Source organism: Adiantum capillus-veneris, chromosome 2 (genome assembly GCF_014529385.1).
Source record: "Adiantum capillus-veneris isolate H3 chromosome 2, ASM1452938v2, whole genome shotgun sequence".
Classification (NCBI taxonomy): Eukaryota; Viridiplantae; Streptophyta; class Polypodiopsida; order Polypodiales; family Pteridaceae; genus Adiantum; species Adiantum capillus-veneris.
Genome location: NC_140932.1, coordinates 161,329,175 through 161,356,009, shown reverse-complemented (window position 1 = coordinate 161,356,009; position 26,835 = coordinate 161,329,175). Strand labels below are relative to the sequence as shown.

The window sequence follows — 26,835 nt, the reverse complement described above, 5'->3', positions numbered from 1 at the left end:
ATGAACAAAACCTATCAAAGTGCGAGTCAAAATTTGATCACTATTAAAGTGGGAGTAAAACTTGACCACTAAAGCATCAGAGAGTAAGCTGCATATGTGTAGAAAGAATGGGAAAATTTTGGACAAAATTTCTTTTGAAATTTAAGCAAAATCTCAAAAAATCTCACCAAACCGCATAGATCATAAACAGATACTTGGTGTCTCAGTAACAATATTACATATTGTATACATAAACTACTAAAATCCTAGCAATCTATCTCACATTTGAATGAGCGGCTCTATGGACAAATGTACCTATCTAAAATCATTGTAAATCTATGATTTTGCCACTTGCATGCTGTGACAAGCTCACTCTGTATCTACATTGGAATGTGAGAAGTCTCAGTGGAAGAGTGACATCAAACCAGGCGTTGAGAATCCAAATAAGAGAACCAGCCAGATTTCAATACTTTGCTGTACAAAAACATGCTAAAAATACTCTCTAAAGTAACCCACACTGTCTTATGTAAGCACAACAATTGTGCCACATAATGTGCACTGAAAAACACAACCTGTGAGTAGAAAACAATGGTCAGGATGTCTATCAATCAAAAAAGTAAATAGGTTGTAATCAACACGATAAAACTGTAGCCAAAACCAGTGAAGAAAAACCATTGGTGGAGGAGTGGAGGAATAGCTTATGTTGTGCTCTCTCAATCCATATCTGCTATGTCAAGGCTGGGATGCTTGAGAGAGTCCGTCAAAGAAAAACCACTCTGGATGAGTGCTAGAGTAGAACTAATGTTGCTCTCTCTCAAATTGAGATCGTGGAAGACTAGGATGCAAGGAGAAGCTGTCAATGATGAGGCTATGTTGCAGGAGATCCAAACTTCTCTCTCTCGCTCTCGCTATGTCAAAGCTAGGAAGAAGATATTGATGCCTTCTTTTGCTGCTAGACGAAAGTGCTAAACTTTCACTCCAAAGAGTGTGCTCGTCGATGCCAAGATTCAAGAGCCAATGCCAATCTCTCTCTGCAATGTTATGAAAAGGAGGAAGCCAAAGATGGCGTGAGTTCTATACTCAAGAGAGTCTTTGTCTCTCTCTATCTATGCCAAATCTCAATCTGCCAAATATGCTCTCTCCTCTCATGTCAGAGCCGATATCTCTCTGAATCTAATCCGATAGCAAAGGAGGTCAATTTGTGACTAGAAGAATCATTCTTAGTGGCTTAAATTGTTGCCTTATCTAGAGAGTTTTGTAGTTGAAATTGATGTTCTTTATTGGCTGAAAAGTTCTGTTGTTTTATGGGCTATTTTTAGCCACTGTTGAGGTCTGAAATTGCTATTGAAATGGGCTGCTTTATCCATGGTTGAGGCTAAAATTGATGTTGCAATGGATTGCCTTGTGTGCTACGCAAAACCGCCCCTAATCAGGCTCTATGTGCTTGGAGCTGGTTGAGAGATGTGGTTGCCGAACCAAAGAGAATTACTCTCTCTCTCTCTCTCTCTCTCTCTCTCTCTCTCTCTCTCTCTCTCTCTCTCTCTCTCTCTCTCTCTCTCTCTCTCTCTCTCTCTCTCTCTCTCTCTCTCTCTCTCTCTCTCTCTCTCTCTCTCTCTCTCTCTCCCCCCCCCCCCCCCCCGGTCCCCACCAGGTATGAGCATGAGTGGCCAGATGAATGTGTGTGTGTCACTTCCACACACTCCCAATGGTCCTACCTCCAAGGCTATGTGTGTGTGTGCACGTTGAGCCGAGCTTTGCACACACACTACCTTCCTTCCTTCCTTGCAAGAGCAAGCTCCATTCTCTCTTGCTGCTTTCTGTTGTGCTATCGTGACTATAGTGCTCCTCAGTTTGTGCACCTGAATTGAGCATACATGCAACCAGGTCAATTCCAAGTCCACCATCATTTGTTCTATGATTTTAAAATTGTTTTCTTGTAGCACTACCTATATGTCTGATTATTGGAGCCATTTTAAAGCTAAGGTTCAACTTAAAAGCTTCCCATCTGTTCCTTTCCCATTTTTATAGATTTGCCTCTTGCTGAACTCATGTGGTACATTAACATGATTACATAGTGCACCCCCCAATATGTGTATAGTGAAAGGGAAAGGAGAAGAGATAGTGTGTGGGTGGAGAATGCAGCTCTATCTCCTTATTCTTTGCCCATAAAGGAGTAAGGTAAGTTAGTGCAATCATTGGGCGACAATACATATATCTCTAGCTTCGGGGAAAGGCACATCGGCCGTTAACCCCAACCAATAAACATAGCATATGAAAGATGGATGATTGATAAAAAATGTATATATTGTAAAAATCATGTTTTTATGAGTTTCTTGCGCTTTCTCTTGATTTTACATGATTTTTGTACCTTGTCAAAATCTTGTCAGACTTTGACCTAATATAGCTTCCTTTAAATTTTTGTGGCTATCTGAATCTGTTTAGTCATTGAAATAGTATGATGACCGAGAGCAGTGAGAAAGCACATAGGGTAGATTTTTTGATCTTGAGTTGGTGATTTGCTTATAGAGAATGACACATTTTCTTGTTAGGTTCACTTCTTGAGCTTGACACCCTCAAAGAGTCTCAATGCCCCATTTGAGTCATTTCCCTGAGTATTGACATGAGTATGTTAATGCTCGAAAGCTATGATATGGGCATCCATCACAGCGACCCGCTAACATTGGCACTATTTCCAAAAAAATAATCCATTGGTGGGGTGAGTGATCTAGTGCGTATTCTTAGTTTTTGTTATCTAGAGATTTGTCTTCCATTCCATACACAATAGTAGCAAAGCAGCTAGATGTGGGTTTAGTGCTTGATAGAGTCTAGAGTCAAGGGATTGCCTACAGTCAAGGGTTTAGTGCTGGATAGAGTCTACAGTCAAGGGACTGCCTAGATCTATTTTTCAAGGATAAAGAGAGTTTTGATTGAGATAACCAATGAATTTCATTCTTCAAATATTCTCATTGCTTTGAGAGTGTTGTTCCATGTTTCGTAATGACTTTTATTTACATTGTTTTGTTTATTTTTGTTTCCAAATTCTTTCCGGCACATTGAAGTGGCATAAGTGGGAACCATGATCATCAAATTGGGTGGAAAATATCATGACAAAAAGAGTAAATAACCATATTTTAGAAAAAAGGAACATAACTCTAAAATGGAAAAATTTGATGGTCGAGACCTGAAAGCTGATCTAAAACAAAAAACAGGATGCCAAAGGATCTCAAAAGCCTCATCAAAAGAAAAACTAAAAGTTTTAGTAGATTTTGTGATGGAACATGGATCAAGATCCATGTCCCTCAAAGGCATATTGAAGTAGAACTAAGACCAACTGAGAAACAATGGCTCCAATCAATTGAAACCAAGGTTTGGGATCGATTGTGACCAAGAACACGCTCAAAAAGAGGAAATTGTAAAAAACTTGATGTTATTCTATACGACCAAAATTTTAAATGTTTTCAACTTTTTCTTATCCAAATAAAAAAAAATTATGGGAATAGGCTCCAAACAGCAGATTCTACCAACAACTGACCAAATTTCATGCCTAGAAGAGATGGAATATGGATCACGATCTATGTCCCTCTTCTGAGAATTTGAATAGGGACCTATGCAATCTATAACAAAGATTTGTAGAAACATACTTCCCAAAATAAAATATAAAAAAGAATCCCCAAAATAGACAAAAAATGCCAAAAATAGTTCATGGTTAAAAACCACAAAGTCAGACCTAGGGTTTGACTTTTAGCTGACATAAACCATTCCAAATCACATAAGTGTCTATCGGTATCACGATACCACATTAGGGAAAATAGGAACCCCAAAAGGTCCATTTAGGGTCAAAGATGTTTTTGAAATATACTTTCTATACCAATGAGAATGGGCTTGTGGCCACGGTCCCAACAGTTTTTGCATTTTTTCAAAAGGCCATAACTTGAGCATTTCAACTTCAAATTTTTTGGACAATAGTGCATTTGGATTGCATTGCCAAGGTCTTTCCATAGATATGCTACATGATACAGTTTTGAGGTACGTAGGTATGGGCTATCCATGCTCCTCATTTTATGTCCTATTGTTGACTGAAATTTGATTGGTTGCTCTTACAACGCCCCTTTGGGGTTCATATTTTTCCTAATGAAGGGCAAGCTTTTGGAAAAGTTTCATCTCATTTTTCCATTGAGGTACATGGATCACAATCCATGTTTCCCTTGTAGCACATTGAGCCGAGAGTGAAGGCAAAGATAGGTATAGCCTTCAAGAGTACAATGGTCTTTTCAAAATTGAATTTGGGTATCTTTAGAGGGTTTTGCAAGCCAAGATAGATTTTGTGCACAAAGCATGACTGTTTGATCAATTCAAAAATTTGAACTAACAGAGTGGTTGTCAGCTTATTGCCATCAAGTTTTTATTATACAGACTGCAAAGGCTAGATCACTGCAGCTTGAGGTGATTTTGAACTGAAGATTTGGAAGGGATCAAAGACATAACAAGTTAGGGTGATTAATTCTTTATGTATTTGAGATCAGGTCGATTTTATCTGATTATTAAAAAACCCACCGCAGGAGATCAAGTGAACAATATTTCAATTGAAAGTGTAAATCAAGTACAATTGGTTGCTAGAGACAATCATAGAGGAAAGTTTGTCTAATACATCATTGAAGAGATCTTACACAGTCTACATGGTTGAGGGAGTCAGGTGAGTTTTAAAGAGGGACCAAACATGAAATCTGGACCATCCTTGCAAGCACCCAAGATGAAATTAATGCACTTGAAGTATCAATTTGAAAACAATCAAAGTGAAAAGATCTACAAGGATGATATAGATTTCTAGTGCATGAAATTAGAGGAAAGTCCCAGTGAAGTCAAAGACCTAGTGATTGTGGGCTATAGTGGTGATCAATACTTTGACAATGAGGAAACAATGTATTTAGATGTGAAAAGTCCCTATATTGTGGACAAATAAGGAATGAGGGGCATGGAAGATAAAGTTTAAATATAACAAAAAGATAAGCCACCCAAGTTGGACAAGACAAATGCCAAATTAAGGTGAGTGAATGAAGCAAAATGAGTCAACATAGATAATACCCACATAGGGTTGTACATATACGATAACGGCAAACAAATGCAAGAAACCCTTCATGGGAGAGTTGTCAGAGCACAAAAAGTTGTATGTTTTTACATACACTAAAGAGACAGACACCCACATAATCATGCTTAATAAGTATGGACAAAGGTACTTGATAGTAGACCAGAGAGAACATGAGAGTTATACATATTGTGAGACTTTCTCCATCAATATTATATCACTCCTAGTACGATCAGATTAACTGTACTAGAGATGAGACTAGAGACAAGAAGGATAAGTTGGAACAGGTTGAGCATTGCTGAGTCAATGAGTCAACAATAGCTTTCAATGCTTAGACAAATGGGATCTTTGGGTTATAGGGTTTTGATGACCACATACAAGGGCAGCGAATCTCCTAGCATGATTTATATAACAAGAGATCCAATACCCTTGACAAAAGAGGGATGAGGAATCCCAATCCTCGAGCGAGTACTTCCGAGCGGACAAGAAACCGAGCGAGCATAAGCAATGAAAAAGATTAGGTCAAGATCTCAATAGTTACTCTATAGAGTATAGTGTAGCAAAATAACCATGTTGCATCTCAAATATTCTCAAACAAAAGAGCCATACTCTTCCTTGAATGTGTTCACACACATTAAAATAGTCTCAAACAAAAGAGCCATACTCTTCCTTCAATGTGTTCACACACATTAAAATAGTCTCAAACAAAAGAGCCATACTCTTCCTTTAATGTGTTCACAAACACATTGATACATAGTCATATACTTGCTTCTGAACCATCTTCCAGAGCGTATTCCAAAACCATTTTGTGCAAACTTATTCTCCATGGTAAATTCACATGCTACAATTGTCATAATTTCGTGCACAAATAGATCAAAAGATGGTAACTCAAATTCCACATGTCCATCATAATGCATAGGTATCTCTTGAACCTGAATGATATCCTTTGCTTGCTTGAGTTCCATGCATAGGCTGCTTTGTGAAGGCATTGCATGTAGTATACCACATTACTCTGGAGGGACCATCAGACTATTACTAGTGTGGCCACATTGTCATCCATAAATGGTTATGTGGGTTATGTGCCTAGCCATGTTTGGCTGCAGGATGAGGAATTCCAAACCCCAAGCAAACCTTTCTGAGCAATCATAAAAGAGAGGAAAATCCCACAAGATACATAGAACTTAAATCATAATAGAAAAAATTAGCATCAAATTACATATTACAATCTATCCATGATTGGCTCTAAACGTCTAGAGTATTCTGAATAAAGACTTTATTCATCCACCCTTATATTAACTCCTTGATTATCCAAGGTTATTCTCCCTCCTCCAATCACGGCTTGTGGTTATTAATATTCAAACCATGGTAGATGCTTGGACAAGTAAGTGTGCGTGTGTGTGTGTGTGTGCGCGTGCATGCGTGCGTGAAATGTTGTGGAGGGGCAGGAGGGTTTCTCAATACATAATATTATGGCAAGTGCTTGTAGGGAATTTATAGAAGTAGATTTGGTAGATCGTATTGGTAGGTTGGAGCCAATATGAACAACGTGTATTTGCAATCTTTGGTGCTAGATTGTACCTTATTGAAATTGGGGAGAAACGTTTTTGGGTGAGTGACTCCATTTTGTCTAGCTCGCAAAAAAGATCTTCAACGTATAATCATCACACTTGAGAAACGAAGAGGAGAAGGAAAATATCATTCACATCACATACTTGGAAAAAAATAGTTTTCATGGACTATGGAGTGTTTTAGAGTTTTCACGGCGGTGAGTTGCAAAAGAGGAGGCCCCAATCACGAGGACTTTGTGACCAAGGGTGGGAGAGGTAATGAAGATCATAAGGTATTGTCGACATGAACGATAATCACCACTTGCATGCAACAGCGTGGCATTAATCACCTCTTATGCAATGCCTTCACAATCACCTCGACCCATCTTTCGAAGAGAACAAAGATGAAGAGTTTGGGTGTGTCTGTAATTCATGAGCCTTCTTCCTCTCCTGAATTATGCACTAACTAGACACCTCTCTACTTTCTAGCAGCAGGAACATTGGTATGTTGATCCTGGTTCTCCATATCCTCCTTGCGTCTAAACCTTTGTGGTGGCTCTCGAACATAACTCTTCTTGTTGTGCGGGATCTCACATGGACAACTTGAGAGTGAATGGCGCATGAAACACAGTACTGCATTTTGGCGTAAAGCTTGGGAAGTGTGTACCCATCATAAACGCAAGCATCCTGCACATCTTGCACAACAACTTATTCAAAAATGTTCCCTACAGCAAACCGCTTGACAACCTTGTCCTTGGGCACACGTTGCCCACAATTGGAGCACATGATGGGGTTGGTGTGACCTCTTCCGTGCTTGTTACATCCACCGTTGCGGCACTTACCGTCATGATTGCTTATGCCGCAACTGCTTCTGCTTCCTCTTCCTGGTGGATCTCTCTCTCTCTCTCTCTCTCTCTCTCTCTCTCTCTCTCTCTCTCTCTCTCTCTCTCTCTCTCTCTCTCTCTCTCTCTCTCTCTCTCTCTCTCTCTCTCTCTCTCTCTCTCTCTCTCTCTCTCTCTTCTTTTTATTTTAATAAAGGGAAATTTGGCTACATTCAATCATCGCTAATACATCACAACCCATCTCTGCAAGTCCTCATACAAAAATCATTTATTGAGAAGCAAAAAAGCCTCGTCATCTGCCTACACATTAATAGAAGGGAAGATCCGACCTCAAGCAGTGAGAAGGACGGCACCACAAACTCTTTGAACTTATTCTCTGCAAGCTTAGAGAAGAACTTGGCTTTAACGACCAGAGGAGTGGGGGAGCATCGCCCTTAATTACCTAGCACCTTGAAGTACCCGAACTGTGTGACTTCCAGCAAGGGCCCCTTTCCTTCCAGAGCAGACGATCCATATTCACATTAATGGGACAGTGGCACTTGTTCATTGTCTTGTGGAAGTAGCCCGAAGTACCTAGGGTGATATTTGTCAAACAGAATGCGATGGTGGTGCATACCTCCTGCATTACCATGACCTTCGGCATGCTTTTTGTGCAGCTTGCCAATTCTTCCATGGCCTGCACTGACATGACCCCTCTTCTTCCTGTTCTTCTTCAACCAAGTCATCATGGCGGCCTCCGGCCTAGTCTCGAACCAGGAACTCTCTCTCTCTCTCTCTCTCTCTCTCTCTCTCTCTCTCTCTCTCTCTCTCTCTCTCTCTCTCTCTCTCTCTCTCTCTCTCTCTCTCTCTCTCTCTCTCTCTCTCTCTCTCTCTCTCTCTCTCTCTCTCTCTCTCTCTCTCTCTCTCTCTCTCTCTCTCTCTCTCTCTTTGACTAGATGATACAACTTTCCCATTAAGACTATTTGCGTCAAACAAATAGAATCATCCAGGACATCCTCACAGATGCTGTTTTTCCAGAATCAAGTAGCGTGCAAAATGCGTACTTCTACAAAAATATCATTTGGCCCGAAAGCCATGCGCTGTTTTCCAGTACTTAATCTGTCCGTCAACATGAGCCCATTCATTTCCCTAAAAAACATGTTGAGAGCACTTAGAAGCTCACATCCATGCATCTCAGAGTACAAGGGCATGGTACCATTCGGTGTGAGAGACAATGTGTTCGAGAACAAAGCTCATATGCAATACAAAAAAAGATAAACTAGACATAGTAGAGCCTGCCCGCAATTACATAGCTTGTTGAGCAGAAGGAAGGGGCTACCTAAGGTCATTTGCGCTTCTTCGAAGGGTTGCTATTGGTGCCGGTGTTCTCTTCCTCTTCGGAGACAGCTTCCAGATCATCTTGCATGAGGGGATCGTCAAAAGCGGAGACATCTGCAGTGGCATTATGGCGAAGAAGGTAATCCGTAAGACGGTCCATACAGAGGCACTTCAACTCCACCAGATTCTCGGAGAATAGAGACCCATCATGCGGATTAGAGAGCACGCTATCTTCAATGCTGGCGCTAACCGCCATCACCACTGCTAGCCTCGTCCACTGTCCTTCTCTCTCTCTCTCTCTCTCTCTCTCTCTCTCTCTCTCTCTCTCTCTCTCTCTCTCTCTCTCTCTCTCTCTCTCTCTCTCTCTCTCTCTCTCTCTCTCTCTCTCTCTCTCTCTCTCTCTCTCTCTCTCTCTCTCTCTCTCTCTCAAAACTCAACTGCTGCAAAGAGCGCGCGCCAGCGCGCACTCTTTGCAGCAGTTGAGTTTTTAGAGAGAGAGAGAGAGAGATGAGTGAGTGATGGTCGCCGTTGTCAAAAGCGGCAACATCTGCAGTGGCATTATGGAGACGCGAGACGGTCCATACAGAGGCGCTTCAACTCCACCAGCTTCTCGGAGAGCAGAGACCCATCGTGCGGAGCAGAGAGCATGCTATTTTTCGCGCCCAACTCCATGCTAGTGCTAACCGCCATCACCGCTGCTGGCCTCGTCCACTGTCCTCCTCCTCCTCCTCCTCCTCCTCCTCCTCCTCCTCTCTCTCTCTCTCTCTCTCTCTCAAAACACAACTTTCTCAAAGAGTGCGCGCCGGCGCGCACTCTTTGAGAAAGTTGTGTTTTGAGAGAGAGAGAGAGAGAGAGAGAGAGAGAGAGAGAGAGGAGTGAGTGACAGCCATCGTTGTCAAGGTCAACTGATGCCTCTGGCTACCAGCTCAACCTACGTAGCCGCCCTCTACCTATTGCTCACACCTGCTCCAACCCTTTTCTTAGTTGCGCCATAATAGTGCTTGGATAAGTTTGCTCCAATCCTCTGCTTAGTCTCGCCATAATAGTGTGTGTGTGTGTGTGTGTGTGTGAGAGAGAGAGAGAGAGAGAGAGAGAGAGGAGAGACACATAATAGTGTGTGTGAAAGAGACTCCAATTCAAATGAGTAATCTTTTGCAGCATCTATGTTGGATATCAGAGAAGGAGGCAAGTCTCCAGAATTCAGATCAGCGGGGCTGAAGTAATTTTCATCTTGTTCATCTGCATGCAGATTTGCATCAGGAACGGAGCAGTGCCTACAGGTATTCATTCCATATGAATTAGCTGCAGCAATTTGGGCTTGGCCAAGCATGAGACATTGCCAAGAGAGGGCCATTGGAGAGGGTAAAAATGCGACATCTGATCGAGCATTTATAGATTTGGATGGAAATTCAGCCTCGTCCATATCCTTATCGACATCCATCAATGACCTGGCTATCACCAAATCTGTGACATGCATTGATTCGGCAGATAGGTTCGGAATCATGTCCATGGGTGTGCTTGTCGGTATGGTAAGAGGGGCCCAACCGCTCTTCGTCCGGAGCATAAAATATTTCGAGCATGGCAAGGATTCTACCAGGAGAATGATGCGCAGTGGTTGCAGGTGGGCATCGGCCCAGGCCGCTTGAGAATTACAACCAAAATGAGCGGCATTACAGGATTTCTCATGGACAGGCTTTGTATCACCGCAAAGGGCATGGCTAGAGGATGTAACATCATTGCCATGAGAGGGCAATAATTGTAGGGCTCTCTCATTGCATGCAGACTGCACGTGCAGCATTTTGATTGTTGAAGCCTTCGAAGCCTTGTGCATGGTGCCATGCAGGGTATCTTCAACAGACATAGGCTGCAGGTCCCGGACGTGTACTTGGAGATTGATACCATGTGGGAGTGAAAGGCCAGGAGGCCTCCCACTATCAAGGCACAGAGACTGTGCATTATATGAGAGATTCCATTAATGTGTGTGTGTGTGTGTGTGTGTGTGTGTGTTTTACACAGAGAAGAAGAAGAGAGAAGGTAGAGAGAGAGAGAGAGCGACAATACACACAGATAGGTGGTTAGGCGCGATTGGATTTCCATGCTATGTGTGGACACATAGGATAGTTAAATAGGACGATGATGAGTGATTTGAACGGATGCTCGTATCCTTTGGGTTCTCGAGGCATGATAGCTAGCATATTTTTATTTTATTCCAAGAGTATCTAGCACCAAACGAGGGTCCAATCCTCTTGTCTTGATCCTCGAGAGTCAACATGCAACCCACCCTCTTCACGTATTATGAGCGCCACTATTTTGGAAAAATGTGTCAGCTTAATATGGTGTCATTTTCCATTTCAAAATTTTCGATTGGGAAAAGGGAAAAATCCTCTCGAAAATAGTATAAAAAATCGAATAAATAACCCTTTTTTTTCAAATCTCCTCTTACCTGTGTTGAGCTATATATAGTATCTCTATATATAGGTCAATATTAGCAAATTCAAGGAAAGGAATTTTGTATGTTTGAGAAAATGATTTTTCCCTATCATTGATGAGCGTGTTCGCACACAAGCCGCGGCAATCTGTTGATGACGAGAGAGTTTTTTGGTTGCTTCTATGAAATGAAGCTCTTGCCGGTGTTTGCAAAAAACATTTTTAGCAACCAATGCGAAAAGGAAGAGCATTGAGCATTGGCAATCTCCCAGTTAGTGATGGTTTAGTGCTTTTACTAGTTTTTACACCAAAATCCTAGTCAATTTCCATCAAGTTGATCCTCTTGCCTAGCCATCAATTTTCAGCTTTTGTCCTTTAAAACAACATTAAAGGTCAATTTTCTGTGAACGTTGGCTCTTGCAAGATAACTCACTAAACAATAGAGTTAGTTGGAGCAAGGCTTCATTTAGCGAGAAAACGTCAATATTTTCCCTTGCTCAGTTTATTCAAGGGCAAGGAAAGAATGCAGCTCACGTTTGCTTTACCCCAGCCAGTCATGCATGTGAATCTCCTCTGTGTTGAATCTAAAATATCCCACATTAGTGCAGTAATGTATAGAGCACTGAACGAGGTGTGTTCGATCCACTTCTCCCATCAATCATCGTTCTCAATAGGACAACACAAAATAAGGATGCATTTAAATACCATGCTTATAATATGTCTTCTATGCAACCACGCCATTCCAAGCACTTGTAAGAGGGCCAGCATCTAGCTTGGAAAGGTCGTAAGGCTCATTCTTGAAGAGAGACCATAGCCGTTTGAAACTTTTGATTTACCCTTCCTAATTATATATTTTAGGGTAAGTTAGAATGGCGACTTGTAGATTTTATTTATCTAGTGCTTCTTTTGAAAGGATAACATTTTGTCTTACTATTCTCTTTTTTCTTTGTAGTGCAATGATGCAATATTGTTCTTCATTCACCGGTATGGAGAACCACCATTGCTTTACATCACTAAAAGTACACCATTTTTTTCTGCACATGCATTTTCTATGTTTACGTTTTGACACATGCACATACACACACATGGGTTTCGCTCAGTTTTTTGGTTTGCTCGATAAAGTTCGCTCAATGTATGGTAAGACTCGAGAGGGATGTGGTTCTTGAGGAGAGAGTTATAGAGAGGACTCCAACTAGAGTTCCTAGTGGGGGTTATGAGGCTAGAGATACCCTAGCAGGAGAACCAGGAGTAGTGAGAATGGTTGCAAAAACATGACGTATGCAACCATCTCAGGTAGCATCTTTGTATACGAGGGTTGTCTCTCCATTGTAGTGGATGCTTTTATGTGCTCTTTAAAATTTGGTGCTTCATTGTGGTAGATGGAAAAAACTCTCCCCAACTATAGGCATTGGGTACTATCCATCACTTTAGACTCTCCCCAGCTATAGGCATTGGATACTATCCATCACTTTAGACTCTCCCTAGCTATAGGCATCAGGTACTATCCATCACTTTAGGGTTTTGGTGTAGAGTCCACAGCTATAGGCATTGGGTACTATCCATCACTTTAGACTCTCCCCAGCTATAGGCATTGGATACTATCCATCACTTTAGACTCTCCCTAGCTATAGGCATCAGGTACTATCCATCACTTTAGGGTTTTAGTGTAGAGTCCACAGCTCTTTGGGAAATATGGTTGCTTTTACTTTGGTCCCATCCACATCTTGGAACTTTCCAATGAATATATTTGCCAAAATTTTATCCAAATCTTCATCTTTGATATAAGATTTCTCATTTGATGAAATGTGGATTATTTAATATGGAGAAGCTCCTGATTCCTTTGATGCACGTCTGCAAGGAATTTGCTAACAATATTAATCATTTTAATGCCAAGAGTTTGGTCGCAAGCTTGTAAAAAAATTCCACTTTAACACAAATTTGGCCATAAATTTTCAATTGAGCATAACTTAAGCAAATGAGATCCAAATTTGACCAAACTTCACTAGTGTGTCTAAGACAACTACAAGCACTAGGGAGAATTGGTTCAGGTCAATATTGAGCTATGGGTACATGGATTGCAGTCCATATTTGAAAGCCAAATTAAGTTCTCTTGGTACCATCAAGTTTAGCATCCTTTAATACAAATTTCCTTGTAAAAATCCCAATTTCTCAAAATCTCCAAAACAAAGGAATTTGCAAACCAAAGATCCAATTCCAAAAAAAAATCTACCGCAGTGCTCATCTATTAAAGTGACTTGAAACTTAGGGGTTTTTGCTATAATTATCATGTGGGTCAAGATGGCTATTCAGAGATCTACGAGATGGATACATGGATCTTGATCCATGTTTGGTCATGGAATGGGCTAAGACTTGAGGGATGTGTCCTAATAGATGATCCTAGTGCACTAATGCAATCCCCCTATTAGTACTGAACATCTTGCAAAATTTGAGATTCGATTTTGATGGGTGTGATCCTTTTGGTGTTTGTAGTGCTGTGCGGACCACATAGAGATGTCAAGCGAGGTATATGTGCTATACCAGTCAAGTGTAGTGATGAGTGATGGCCCCGGTGGCTCGTAGTAGGTAGAAATGTAGCACGTGCTCTAGGTCGCCAAGAAGCTCTAGTTTTCTCTTTCTATCTCTCACAAATGCAAATGAGGCCTAGACCTACCATGGGCTTATGTATCCGACTTACTTGGAATTTCAAGTGTACTCTTACCATCTCTGCTTTGACTACTCATGTCATATCCCCTACAACTCAAACAAATCATGATTTGAACATCCCATCAGTCTTTGCCCCTGATTTTGCAAATTTGACCATTTGTAAGTTGGCCAAAATTTTGATTCACACTAAATCTTTCAAAGCTCTCAATGCTTGAAGCTCTTGCTTTGTTGTTTTGACATTTTCTTTCAAAATTTGATCTCGTCTCCCCTAGGTAATTTTATTATTTTTGACCCTTATTTAATAGAAATCAAAGAAAATTATTGAAGTTTATTATTATTTACATAAAAAATAGCCAAAATTATTCCTTACACTTGTAAATCCATGCTCTCACTCTCTAGGCATCATGATTGCTATAATTTGGTCAATATGCTCATTAATATGCTTCATAAGAGATAAAAACCAAATAAAAAGTAAAATTAAACAAAAGACACACTTTGTACACTATACACATGAATTCTTATCATTTTGCAACTCATCATCTTGTGATAGCCATAGGCTACTACTTCCCCCTCCCCATTCTGAGTTGTTTTAGACAAAAGGCTGTGCAATGTATATGGGTGATAACACAGTGTATTTGCAAGGCCATGTAATGTGGCCCTATTATGTCAATGGAAGAAATGCATGGGATAACATTATGTTGTTCAACATGTGGGTACTAAATTGTTCATTCAGTGGTCTTTCCTATTGAGGCTTCATCTATACTATGTTTTTTGAACAAAAGTGATTGAATATGTCATGCGCTTTCTTTGATTGTGGGTTATTGACGTATCTCTAGCATGAGTTCAGTCATCATTGGATTCTTTGGTACCCACGTGAACTTGGTGGTTGTGGTTGGTGAAGATAGTTAAGTCGGGTGTCAAGTCTGTAGCTTTGGTATCTATTGCCAAGTTGTTTACACTAGTTGGGCTTCGGTTTGTGTTTTCCTTAGAGGAATCCATTAATACTTGTGTAGGATTGCGATGGAATTCAATTATCATTTGGGTTGCCACTTCCAAGTATAATTGATTCGAGGTTGTTGAGATCTTGTAGGAGTACTTTGCTATTTTGTTGTAACTACCACCTTGTCAATTGTTGCCTTGGATATCCATATCTACTTGGTTTTATTGACCATGATTAATTTATTCACCCACACCTGCCTTGTGGATTGTTTGTTGGAATGTCCTATAGGTGTAGGTGTATGGATCTACAAAAATGGGTTGTACTTCCCACATATGATCATCCTTAGCTAGTAGAGTGACATAAGAGGTGTCATTAATGATGAGCTTTATTGAGTCCTCTTGTAAATTTGGAGATGCTTTGTATGTCTGCATCCAAGGAACACCTAGGATGACTGCCTTGTTGAGATCCATATCTATCATTACATGAAATTGATGTGGCATTGATGATCGTCGATAATGATTTACATATTGACTTGGCCTATGCTAACAATTCTCCCTTGAATTTCAGCCTTTAGCTCTACCTCATTTGTTGAGAGTGGTGTATCTGTCATCTTCATGTATGTAGAATAATTGATGACATTGACTCTTGCTCTTGTGTCCACAAGTGCTCACTTTGGTGACCCATCTAGAACTTGTATGTTAATGCATACATCCATGCTTGCAAGTGAATTATACTCTACATAGATTGCTTTGATTTGAGGAGATATCATTTTTGGTTGTGGAAGAATTTGAAAATTGCCTCTTCATTCTTTGCACTTTAATATCCTTAGCTTAGCTTCCTCATGAGCCTTTGCCTTATTGGCCTAGGCTTGCTTCTCCTTTGAGCTGCTTTGTGGATCTTCTCCAATATTTTGGTGGTTAGTGGAAATTGATATTTTTTAAACTTGTATCACTAATCCAATTGGACATGTCTTCTCCCTTTAATTTAGCAAGCTTTATGGATCCACTTAATGATATATATTGAATCATAAATGGACAATTCTCTCGCTTCTTTAATTTCTTGGACTATTGTTTCAAGGTGTAGACCAAGACATAGTCTCCCCTTTTGAACTTGTTATTAAGCACATGTTGATCGTGAAATTATTTAATGCGTCTTTTAGAAATCTTATCAAGTATACGATTGCCCTCAACATTTTTCTATGTATCTAGGTCCCCGATCTCTGATCTTGATTCCATGATAACACTTTCCATATGAAAGAGTGTTATATCATAGCCCTCTTTGCCACAATATTTTGTTAGGGTTACGTCATTTACACATACACCTAGAGTAGCCTATATTTGGTTTCAACTGAAAGGTCCAAACAATTCCTCGAGAAATGGTTCAAGAATATAATCACTAGTCTTTCTAGGGCACAATCTTCTCTCGCCAAGCAATATCAGTGTACCCATGTAGGTATCTCTTGCTTGTTGACCATTACTGAGTCAAATTTCTCCACAAAAGTTTGACTAACATCTCTAAAGCTATGGTCTTTCTTACTGATCCTCTTCATAATCTCTTTTTATTTCAAGTAGATATGATCATAGCCCCAATATTGTACCATTTTGAGTTTATGCATAAATGGTCTCCTAAAAATAACATCAAAGTTGTTGCTCTTGCCAAAATCTCCTATTGCAAAGGTAAGTTCATACTCTATCCCACAAGAAGTTACTATAATTTGTGATAATATACATACATGTCTCTCAGCATAACCATCTACAAATTGTTCGTTTTGTGTACCTCCTCGGTAGGTTTGCTTTTTGCAGCTTCTTAAGCTTGAGCTCTTGTCACTGTATTGATTGGAATTGCAGGATCCGTTTAAGATCCACTCAAGCACAAAAAAATCTCATTAATATTCATTCTTGCCTTCCCCTTGTTGCTAATATTTTTGGCAAACTCCCGAAGAACATGATTGATTGCACATTCATCACAATATCCAAAAATATTTACATGTTCACCCTTGTGTGGACAAATCCTTGCCCAATGATCACCTCCACATTCATAACATTGACATACTTGTTGGGATGCTTGTACCAATATTCTTTTTGCTAAGTTTAAGTTTTGTCTTTGGTGTTCACAATTTTGCTAAGTGGTGTAGTAGCTTACAATATTTCATTGTAATGTCTATAGACAAGTCACCATTGCCCAAACATGGACGCATAATGTGGATTAATGTTTGATATGGGATAAGGAAATGGTAGAAGTTTAGAGCACCCAATGCATGAACAAAATGTCAAAGAGTGTGCGGTTAAGAAAGTTGTAGTGAGGTTGAAAGCCTTGATGGTTAAATTGTAGGAAAAGAAGCAGTTGTTGACCACTTCAAAAACTTGAGTGTGGCAACAATGGGAGAGCAATATTTTACCGTGCACCCAAGTTTTTTTAGATGTGCTAATTTGAATATGCTAACTAGGAAAAAAAGCATGCCACATTAACATGCTTTTACCCAAATGCCTACATGACTTCTATATGTGCTTATGCTCTAGAAATGTTTCACATGGGGTCGCCTATGACCAAGCCTTGTAAGGTTGCCAACTCATTGACTCAAAATTTGTGATGGGGTCCTTGATAGGTCTCTAGGTCTAATGAAAATAGACTTCCTATATAAGAAAATCCAAGGAATAGGTCCTCTATATTGACAATGGCTTCAGTCCATAGCCCTATGAAAAAGACCTAGTCTAGTCTCGATAGCAAGAGCAAGATAAAAACCTAAAATACCTAATTTTTTGCTGGCCCTATTATCTCCACACAAGGGCTAAGGAATCATCTTTCAATGCCTTTTTCTCTTTAAATATGTGAGAGCACATCCATTGGTGGACTCCTTATCCAACGGGGAAATCTACTAGATGTTTAGTGTGGTGGGGATAAATAGTTACTTAAATAATTGGGTCCCCCATCCATGATCAAACACCTTAGTCAATTCCCACTTACCACCCTGCACACACACATGAGTCATAATTTTCTAGTTACTACCACATTTTTTCAACACTTAAAATAATGGTTATTTTAGTATTTCCATAACAATGTTTCTTTAAAACAAATCCTTGAGAACATCATTGCAACATTCTTTATCAAACAAACATCTTTAGACTTAAGATAAGGTATGGTCAACTAGAAAATAGCCATGATAATTATGAACAATACTCATCTTGTCTCAAGATCACTTATATAGGGGTGAAAAATGGAACCCACTTCATCATTCCAAAAATTGGGGTGGAAAAAAAACATCGTTTAAAAGTTCTAGTGCCCATACACCCTAGCTAGGTGCCGATAAACCTCGATGGCTTCCCAAAGATAAGAAAAATAATGTCTTAATTTATGTAGAGACATCTAGACACAATAGAGTAGAATCTCAACATCCATGGAGGTGGTTGACTTAAAAAAAGTGGCCTAGGGTGATTATTGCTCATCGCCTGAACTAAAAAATATATTAAGGAATCAGAGGTGGCCTTGAGACATGGGTGTATCCATAAATAAGTGAACTTGCAACCAGTCTCCCCCAGACATAGGTATCACTTTGGAAGCTACCTCCTAACTCCAAGACAATAAGTGCACCAGGTAGTGGAGGAAGTTTTTTTAAAGGTTGATATTTTAAAGTTTCTCTTTCAATTGCTCAATCCCTCTAGCCCACATTGTCCTATTTGAGTTGTTTGTTTCTCTCTTTCTCTTTCTTTCTCTCTCTCTCTCTCTCTCTCTCTCTCTCTCTCTCACACACACACACACACACACACACAAAACATTGGTAAGTCCCAATGGCTTATCAGAATAGAATCCTTGTACGTAATCACAATACATATCCTGACAAAGGTTGGACCCTAAAATCCAAGCGTGATTCAAGTGCATGCGCACGCGCACGCACGCACGCACACTCACTCATAGCATGGGTTGATCCAAATGGCTCATAGGAATAGCACCCACTTACACACTCACCATATATACCTAAACTCATGAGCTACTATATTTTTCAAATAGACATTTGGAATACATTCTGCCTAAATACTTAGGCTAACACTCGTTCGATGAGGAATGTTATTTCTGTAATCATGAAGTATTTACACGGTTTTGTTATGCAGAAGAAAACAGCTTTAGGAAGTACTATGTCCACCAATAATCCCTTGGACGGTATTTGATCGGGACTCTGTCTCGGCTTGGTTGATGCAAGAATTACTGATTGTGATTTGTTAAACCCAGAGCTTTTTTATCAACTTGGTTGTAGTCAAGTAATGTACGGTTTTTTTAATAAAACCCCTCTCTTGTAACATGGCGTTGTTGTATATGCTAAGTTGGTGGGCTTACTATATGTAGTGGTCTTCAACTTAATATTGATATTGTCTAGTTTATTTACCAACTACCCATCTGCGTGGTATTCATGGATTCTCCGACGTCGCTCCTCATATCTTGATATATAATGTCTTGCATAAACATGGGGTTGCGCATACTATTACCCACCGCGAACGCGCACACATGCACACACTTGATTCTACAAAAAGCTAGGTTTCTGCCCATTGGCTGCACTATTTTGGCAATAGTATACTCACACTCATACACCTCTTCATGTGCTAGAGCGTGCGTGCGCACACACACCTGCACAATCAGCGATTTTCGTCTTCATTGTGTCCTGAAATCTGGGCAAACACAGTCGATTCCCCTGCTGAATCGGTAATTGAAAGGTTTCTGCAATCCAATACAACCTGCAGTGCACTATCATATGGCTTCTACTTCAACTCACTGGGTAGGAATTTGTACCTACTGGGATCGTTTGGTTTGTGTCTGCTTTGATAATATTATTGGGTTGGTGTATAGATTGCTCATTATACCTCATGTTGGCAAATTATACTGGCTTTTAAAAGCATGTTACCTTACAAAACAGATGTGGTTTATCTCTAACAAGAACACATTGTAAGCTTGAAAAAGTACCTTACATTAATCTAATGATTAGGTAACTAAAGGTATCCAAAAACTTGATACATTTGAAAACTTTTTTTTTTGGTTTTTGGCATACTCTCAATACTAGTCAATCCGAACCTGATATGTTCAAGGATTGGTTGGAAAATGATATGTTATATTGTATACTTTGAGCTGTAATGATGGAGGAAACTAAAGAGGCCTGGTTGAATTGGGCTGTATAAATAATGATCATATGGTTGATGTATAGTTTTTTGAATGAAAATAGACTCTAAAAACAAACAAAATGCTATCAAATTGTTTTTAGGCATTATGTGGGTGACTTTTCTATAACAACTTATGACAATAGGTGTATTGTAAAATTTGATTGGCTTTAGATGATAATTATGTGATAATATCAGTTTGTGGTACTATGTAAGCCTTCTAGCTTCAATGAATTGCTTATGGTGTCTGGTTTTTTTGGCAAGATATACATTATGCTGGCTATATTTCTCATTATCTGATAGGACCTTGTTAACTTATATTTGGTATAAGGAAGAAATACTTGAATACTAATCTACCTACCTTGCTTTTGATTTGCTTATTATAACCTTTTTTAGTACATAAATATGGTAATAGTTCCAAACCAAGTAGCGACTGATATACGTTGGCTGGACATTAACCGCATATAGATGCTCTTAATGTTGACATTTTTGGTGAAGTAAACATAAGACTAGAGGTTTTTTTCCATTGCATATGGTTTCCAAATCTAAACCATGAATTTTCAAAAACTTGAAACAATATCTGGTAGAAGGTAGCAGAATACACAAACTTAAGTAGATAGATACACATGTGTAATAGTCATTTGAATTTGGTTGAGAACCTAGACCTAAATATTAAATGATTGTTTTTAAAGTATCACCTTACAATTGTTGCCAATATCTCATAAATAGGTATGTATTTTAGGAGCAAGCTAAAGGCATGGAATTCAACTACAAATGTATTGCTAGATCGGGTGTCTGTACCGATCTAGTCAGGATGGCAATTATCAATGAGAAAATGATTCTAGAGGGTAACAAGCAGGAACAAAACCCCTTGGTAGTTATTCACGATACAAATGACATAATCTTGTCTAGGACTAGACAATTTCTTGCCCAAAAAGCCAAGAATGTTGTACAATATCCTGAATATATATCATTGTACTAACAATTTAGTGTAAGGTGGATGCTTTATGGGATTGACAGTGATGACAAGCAGCTGATGTTGCCTTGTACCCGTCTTCCCACAATGTCACATGGTGTGTTCTAATACATCCGTCTTGTTGGATGGTGGCAGATATAAACTTTAGTCTTGTTCCTAGAGGATTCATCACCACAACCTTTTTACCAAATGGTTGTATTTGGATCATTATTAATAAAAACGGTTTGACATATGTCATAAGTGTTTTGTGCTTTGTTGGTGTTTAATATAATTTAATTATACAGTTTGTAAATCAAAGGAGCACACACCATACTGTCTCCCTGATCACTCTTGGTCTAGTGATCTTGTATAAAATGAATTATATTAATTACCTAAACACTACCTAAATGTTTACTAATATGAATTTCCTCATAGCAGGTAGGATGGATAACCTCCCTAACAAAATTGGCCTATACTAGGAAATAGAGGATACCAATTCCACCTATAACCACAAAGTGTATTCTCTCTTGTTTCAAAGCACCCGAGTTCTGGATCATTATTAATATGTAAGGTCCCCAACCCGCCAATACCAAGATCGGGATGGGATCCTTGACAGGTCTCTAGGTTTGATAAAAATTAGAGTCTCTAAAGAAGAAAAATCCAAGGAATAGACCTTTACAATTGACAATGGCTTGGGTCTATAGCCTTAGAAGAAGACCTAGTCCTATCTCACAGCGAAAACGGGACAACGTATTAAAAGTCCAAAAACAAAACTATTTCGGCCCTATAACTGCCACAATTGGGCTAAGGTATCCTCAACCAACGCTTTTTTCCCCCTAACAAATGTGAGGGCACAACCGCTGGTGGACTCCTCTTCCAAGTGAAGAACTTTTCTAAACATTTTAGTGCGTAGGGATGGATAGTTACCTGACTAATCAGGTCCACCCGTCCATGATTGACAACCTTAGTCAATCCCCACTTACCACCCCGCACTCACACACGATTCTTTTGTTAATTAATTACTACCACGTTCTTATCACAATTAAAATAATGATTCCTTTTATCCTTCATAACAGGCTTTTATTAAAATAGCCCTTGAAATCAGTATTGAAAACATTCTTTTAGCAAACAGACATCTTTAGACTTAAGACAGGGTACTGTCAATCAAAACATTGTCCATAATAACCATGACCAGTACGCTTCTTGTCTCAAGACCACCTAAGGGTGAAAAAACGGCACCCATTCCTTATTCATAATCCGGAGTGGATAAACCCCCACCCAAGGTTCCGGGTGCCCATACACCAAACCATTTGCCCGTACAACAGGGCGGCTCTCCTTGGATAAAAAACGGTATCCTAACTTATGTAGAAACATCAAGACATGACACGAAGTAGAAACTCAACGTTCATGGGGGTAACCGACTTATCCGTGGCTGGAAAGCCAATCATTATCATCAAAATATACCAAGGAGTCGGAGGTGTCTTGAGACAAGCTGTTTAAGGATGATCGATCATATCTTCCTAATTCCACCAATTTTAATCCAAACAATTCTTTCCTACATTATAAACAATGCATGTTGGAAGTTACCCTCCGTTTTTGGTCAATTATTTCTTTTCTTATTCGTACTCACTCCTTACGTATGCAATGCTAACTTAAAAATGAACTTTAAAAGATTTAATTGAACAAAATAGAAATCCACCTGGGACTGCTCGGCCATCTGCTGCTACTGGGCTGGAGCTCGTAGACTTTCCTCCGTCGGCCTATGGCTAGGCCCAGCCTCATGGTCATTAGTGGCCTTGTTTCTTTTGTTGCTAACATCGTCTTCTTCGGTAAGAGGATTTTCCCTTGTTCTCTTTGGAGCCATGCCGACAGCCTTATAAAAAGACTTAATCAATTAGAAGTTTAATTGAATAATCTTCTTTTTCCCTTTTTTTAAACCCAAAAATAAGAATTTTTGGAGTAATTAGGTATCTTTAATAGTCAATTTGATGAGATATTCCTCCTGTAACTTATTTATGCTATAAGTAATTTCCCATAATTACTATTTAATTTGGAAAGCCCTTTAACTAGGTTTATCCTTAGTCTATATTCCATTTTAGCCTTAGTAAATTATAAATTTCTATAAGCTAATGGATTACTCACCCTAAATTGTAATTGAATATGTTCTATCTTTAGGAATTTTCATAAATTTGATTTATAACCTTTCCCTCCTATACTTATGGTGTAATTTAGGCAGAATTTTACTGATAGTAATTTGTTATACCAACCATTTATGCTGAGGTAATTTTCCCACCCTTTAATAGTGATTTTGGACCTCAAATATTTATTTGATAATTAAATAAATTCATTTACTAATTTCCTTTCTTTATTCTATACGCAAAATCGATTACTTTTATTAAAGATAAATACTTAAACTATTTATCTGAGATTGGGGTATTTATCCTGGATTCCTCAAGGTTTTTTCTACCTTTGTTATTTATATCAAAGGTTTTTGGATTAATTTACTATATTCCCCCTTTTATTTTTCCCTAAAAATATTGTACTTTTATTGGGATAATTAGGTAAACTAATTATTTGAGGGTAACATAATTATCACCATTTCCTTAAGGAGTAGCTAACCTCTAATAAATAACTCAAAGAAATTTGAATCAATTTACTAATTTCCATCTTTTAATTTGTCCTAAAAACAGACTAATTATGCTAAAGTAATTAGGTAAATTAATTAACTGAGTTTGAAATAATTATTACAAGTTTTCTAACATATAATTAACCTCTAATAAATAACTCAAATCAGTTTGAATCAATTTACTAATTTCCCCCTTTTAATTTGTCCTACAAACAGAGTAATTCTGCTAAAGTAATTAATTAAATTAATTACCTGAGCTTGAAAAATTTATTATGAGTTTTTTGACATGTAATTAATTTCTAATAAATAACTCAAAGCATTTTGAATCAATTTACTAATTTATCCCTTTTAATTTGTCCTAAAAACAATGTAATTCTGCTAAAGTAATTAGATAAATTACTTATCTGAGCTTGACATAATTATCACGGGTTACCTAGCATGTAATAAACCTCTGATAAATAACTCAAAGCATTTTGAATCAATTTTCTCATTTCCCCCTTTTAATTTGTCCTAAAAATAGCGATTTTACTAAAGTAATTAGGTAAATTAATTATCTGAGCTTGATATAATTATCACGCATTTCTTAACATGTAATTACTCTCTGATAAATAACTCAAAGCAATTGGACTGATTTTACTAATTTTTCCCTTTTAATTTGTCCTAAAAACAAAGTAATTATGTTAAAGTAATTAGGTAAATTATTTATCTGAGCTCGAAATAATTATCACAAGTTTTGTAACATGTAATTAACCTCTGATAAATAACTCAAAGCATTTTGAATCAATTTGCCAATTTCTCCCTTTTAATTTGTCCCAAAAACAGAGTAATTCTCCTAAAGTAATTTGGTAAATTAATTATCTGATCTTGGCATAATTATCACGGGTTTTCTAACATGTAGTTAACCTTCAATAAATAACTCAAAGCATTTTGAATCAATCTACTAATTTTTCCCCTTTTAACTTGTCCCAAAAACAGAGTAATTCTCCTAAAGTAAAATGGTAAATTAATTATCATGGGTTTGCAAATATGTAATTAACCTCTAATAAAGAACTCAAAGCATTTTGAATCAATTTTCTAATTTCTCCCTTTTAATTTGTCCAAAAAACAGAGTAATTCTCCTAAAGTAATTATGTAAATTAATTATCTGAGCTTGGCATAATTATCACGGGTTCTCTAACTTGTAATTAACCTCTGATAAATAACTCAAAGAATTTTGAATCAATTTGCTAATTTCCCCCTTTTAATTTGTCTTAAAAATAGAGTAATTCTCCTAAAGTAATTAGATAAATTAATTATCTGAGCTTCCATAATTTTCACGGGTCCCTTACAATGTAATTAACCTCTGATAAATAACTCAAAGCATTTTGAATCAATTTGATTATTTTCCCCTTTAATTTTCTCTTATAAACAATGTAATTCTGCTTAATTAATTATGAAAATTACTCAAAAAATTATAGATAATTTTCCTAGCTTAATGACTGTCTAATGTAGCTCTGATAATTACCTCAACTTAATCTAAACTTAATTAATATATTTCTCATTAATTTATGGTTAATTTGGATAATTTCAGCCCTAATATGATAGGATAATTAATTAGCTTAATATTCCCAAGCTTAATTACAACAGTCCGCAGAGAATATTTAATTAAGAGAGGATTTATGAGTATACACAGGCCTAATCTTTAATTTATTAAGAAAATAGATTAATCTAGCCTTGCTAATTAAGAAGGATTAGGCTAATTATCGTTTAATTTAATCAACTAGAGCTTAATCTCTAGTGTTTTCTGCATAGCGGTCTCTCTAGATGAGAGAGAGTGTGTCAAGGCTCCGAGTCTGTCAAATTGTAAAGCAAGGGGTCCTATATATAGGTTTCTGGCACTCACAAGCTGTAAAAGGCACTTGCTTGCAGTTCAAGCAGTCCCCAGGCTGAAGATGGTGCCGCTTGCTGCTATTTGAGTCCCTGGCAGGTTCATCATAGCTCCACACTGTCCCCTCAGCTTCCAGAATTGATTTTGACTATTTTCACTAACTTTTAATGATGAAAATTGGAAATATGAGTAAATTCTAGAACCTTAGGATAAGAAAGTCTTTGTTAATAATAATTACTGAAACCATCCAATTTTACTTAACTAATTGAATTCCTAGTGTAACCTTTCAGGGCCCGTAACTCTTCCAGATTTTATCGAAATCTGATTCTGAAAATTTCTAGCCTGGGGTTTCTGTGCTTGAGATTTCAAAAATACCAAATTTTGCCACAGTCGGACAATTCTACATTGTTTTTTCAATAATCATATCAGTTTGATTAAGCTTTATACAATCTTCAAGGTTTCAAAACCTAGAAACCTTACATAATAAAAATGGTTTGACATATCCCCTTTGATATACAAATTGTATATCAAAGGGGATTTTCATAATAAACACACACACCATACTGTCTCCTTGACACGCTTGGTCAAGTGATCCTGTATAATTAAATTATATAATTACCTAAACGTTTACTAATATGAATTTACTCATAGCAGGTAGGATGGATCTCCTCCCTAAAAAAACTGGGCTATACTAATAGCAAACAGAGGAACCAATTCCACCTACGACCACATAGTGTATTCTCTCGTGTTTCAAAGCACCTGAGCTCCATAAAAGACTTTTAGATTTTGAATCTAAAGATTTATATAGTGGGTCTTTATTGGTACTTAACATTGCTTCGGTTATTGATTGGATCTCTCTCCTTGCATCCTCTAGAAAAGATCCTTCTAGAATTTCTTACTTAATGTTCCATTTATTCATACTCAAGATAGTTTTGATTTGGACTTCTACTTTTATCTCTCCCTACTATTATAAACAAACTATATTTTATTAATAACATCCTTGTCTTGCCTTTAGAAATAAAAAACAAACTATATTTTATTAATAACATCCTTGTCTTGCCTTTAGAAATAAAAAAAATCTGATAATGTGATCAACCCTCTCTTAGAATTTGATCTCCTTGATCCACAAGAATAAGAATCCCTCTCAGCCCTTGTAGGCACTACTCTGTCGTCATCTATGCCTGAAAAGTTTATTTCACATATCTTTTCCGGTGTTGTCCCTCTAATTATCCCTAGACAAGTTGAGTTGGATTCTATTTGGCTCGACAACCAACTTTGGAACTTTGAGCTTATCAACCACTGTGCACCTTTTTTGATCAATTCTTTGGCCTTACTATGCAATATTCCTGTAGAAGTGGTGGAACAATGTAGAACCACAAATTTACAAGCGAAAAATCTTTTGTCTACTGATCTCTCTTTTGATCTTCAACAGATTTATTTGGCTCTT

At 38.1% G+C, this 26,835-nt stretch overlaps 1 pseudogene; it reads right to left on the bottom strand.

The window, feature by feature from the left end:
- Window positions 1–7,781: 7,781 nt before the first annotated feature.
- LOC147463974 (large ribosomal subunit protein uL15y pseudogene) lies at window positions 7,782–8,179 on the bottom strand (annotated as a pseudogene).
- Between the last annotated feature and the right edge of the window lie 18,656 nt (window positions 8,180–26,835).